Source organism: Apis dorsata, unplaced genomic scaffold (genome assembly GCF_000469605.1).
Source record: "Apis dorsata unplaced genomic scaffold, Apis dorsata 1.3 scaffold_44, whole genome shotgun sequence".
In the NCBI taxonomy this organism is placed as follows: Eukaryota; Metazoa; Arthropoda; class Insecta; order Hymenoptera; family Apidae; genus Apis; species Apis dorsata.
Window position 1 is genome coordinate 2,461,437 of NW_006263346.1, and position 2,660 is coordinate 2,464,096.

Sequence of the window (2,660 nt, forward strand, 5' to 3'; positions counted from 1 at the left end):
TCGCGTTCACGTGGATTCCCTTCGCGGAGGAACGGATCGTTAGTCGACTCTGGGTGGACGACGACGTTCGTCAATCCGTGTCCACGATGTCCGCGAGATGGACAGTTCCGCGTAGCCGTAACCCCGTGGAGAGTGGGAAGCGAGCGAGCTGGGGAAATTAGGGTCGGCGTCGGAGGAAGATCGGGCGATTTCGATTCGTTTCCACTCGGCGGAAACGAGAATTGGATAAAAAAAGAGGAGGGAAGGGGGAAACGAGGAGGAGTTGTTGCGTTCCTTTAAACGATCGACGATCTTTACTCGTCGAATAATTCTTGTTAAATGATCTCTTTCTCTCTCTCTCTCTCTCTTTCTCTCTCTCTCGTTCATTCCGTTTTCCATTTTTCACTTTTGTAATTTTATATGTGTGTATATATATTTATATATGTATTCTTCTCGATCATTCTCCCTTCCCTTATATAATCCTTTCTCCTTTACCTTATTGTGCACCTCTCGTCCCAAAGCCAAATACGTAAAACATTCACACACACGTGCTCGCGTACTCCTAGGTAGTCTCATTTTTTACTTTTTATTGCTTTGAAATTCCGTATTGAAGACGCAAACGGCTCGCCTCAGCCGACTAATAATAAAAAAATTCGGAGTGGGCGACATGGAGGGGGCGAGGAGAATTGTTCTGCACGCGGATGAGGGGCGATTTTTTTGGAAAGTTTGGGGGAAAGGAGGAACATTCACGAACGGGAGTTTTATATAAATAGTAAACGGTGACACATCATGTTACGTACGTGTAAAAATGATTGATTAGTAGCTATTATTAAATGTTAATAATGTTTATATCATTTATATACTTCTTATATACTTCTGTGGCTTCGTGTGTGTGTGTTTCGCGTATCGTGTATCTATGTATCGGTGTGAGTATGTGTGTGTGTATATATATATATATTATGTGCGTGCCTATACTCGAAATGTACTGTTATACTCTGTACTGTTATAATTGATTACGTTGCAATCATCGTCCTTTCTTCTATCTCCGTGTGTCGGTCTTCGTATTAAACGCGCGTTTATTCTCTCCTTTAGGCCTTTAAGATCGGTTTCGTATCGTGAGAAAACGTGTCGTCGCTATGCTCCGTCGATCCTCCAATGACTTTTCCTTTCTTTTTCGAAATAAACTAAACTTTCACGATTTCGATTCTTCACGTTCGATTTACTCCTCGAGAGTTTGGAAACTCGTGTGTATTCGAGCACATAAACGTATACACGCATTCGTCGAGAGAAATATCGAAACGACGAAAATTAAGAGGGAGAGAAAAAAAAGAAGTCTCGGCAGAAATTAATCGCATCTCGTTAAAAGATCCGTCGAGTGCGCCGTCTCGAAATGAAAGGAATATTTCGATGATCGGAAGAATCTAGAAATTCGAAATTAATGGGGATACTCGGCGGAAATGGTGACTCGTTAAGTCCTTCTCCTCAATGTGCGGGGGTACGTTGAACTTCACGTGCAAAAATAAAAAAAAAAAAAGGTTTCACCGTCTTAATGGCGTGACTGGTGGAAATGATAACCGGTAGCAGAAATAATAGCATTAAATTCTTTGCGCGGCGATATTACGAGGGTGAAACTAGAATCCTCTTATAGTTCTTTGCCGGCAGAGGTTTAGAGAGATTTTCAAGCTCGGTCAATTAATTCCAAAAATCCTGGAGAAATCCTTTGGGTCGAGGTATTTCGTCCATAACTTTGACGAAATTTTCCAGCGCGGAGGATCGGTGAAATTAATTTTTCGACGAATCGACCGAAAAGGAATCAAACGATACTTTTTTTTTTTTTTTTTTCGTATCGTTAAATTTTTAACCGCTCGATTCTTGATGCTTCAATTTTTACGTTCGACGTAAAATTAATCCAGATCAACTTGAGAAATTTGTAATTCACCACTTCCGCATTTTTTTATAAACTATCCTCTTCTTTTCTTTTTAACACATTCCATTCGAGCCATTTGAAATTATACATAAATAATGCCTTGTAAATAAAAAACTATTAATCGAAAATCGATCTGGCACGAATCATGTAAACTAAATATCGTCGAAAATATTACAATTTAAAAGGATTTAAAACGATCGTTCTCCAATGAAATTTCTTCTTATTCGCGCGGTCGAAAATATAATCCAAATAGTTCCCTCTGGTTCCTGTACAATCAGAAATCGTGACGATTAAGCCGGCAATTAATAACTGTGCTCTCGATGTCGATCATTAAACAGCGAAACTAATTGGAGCCGCTCGAACGGCAGTCAATCCATGCGTATTCAGTCTCCGAATGAAAATCGTGCAAAACACGTGTATGTCGCAATAATTGATAGATAAACGGGATCCTTTCGGGATATTATTTTGAAAATTGGAAAACATCGTTTCTCTATAAACCATTTGCATTGTGTCTTTTCTTTCCAACGTGTTTGCCGTTTAATTGCTCGTTAACGCGTTAATTCTGTAAACTGTACAGAATATAAATTAGAAATTGCGCTTTGTAATGGATATCCGTCGTTTAATTTCACCAGGCAAGATAGATTTTAAATCGATTTTCCATTAAATTTTCGGTAGGTGTTTAATTGATAATATGTGCGTGTATTATTCATTGTTTTTCTTTCTTTTTTCTTTTTTTTTTTTTTTTTATTAGAAA

General features: G+C 38.6%; 1 protein-coding gene and 1 long non-coding RNA gene across 2 annotated transcripts in view; both read right to left on the reverse strand.

Annotated features, from left to right (window-relative positions):
- Positions 1-852, reverse strand: part of LOC102680495 — a 13,066-nt gene extending 12,214 nt beyond the window's left edge. Inside the window, exon 1 of the long non-coding RNA XR_004151515.1 lies at positions 516-852. This is a non-coding gene — a long non-coding RNA (uncharacterized LOC102680495). The remainder of the gene's footprint in view (positions 1-515) is intronic.
- The window catches only part of LOC102670789 (RNA-binding protein MEX3B), a 124,583-nt gene that overhangs the window by 37,046 nt on the left and 84,877 nt on the right, over positions 1-2,660 (reverse strand). The gene's annotated exons all lie outside the window — the stretch shown is intronic.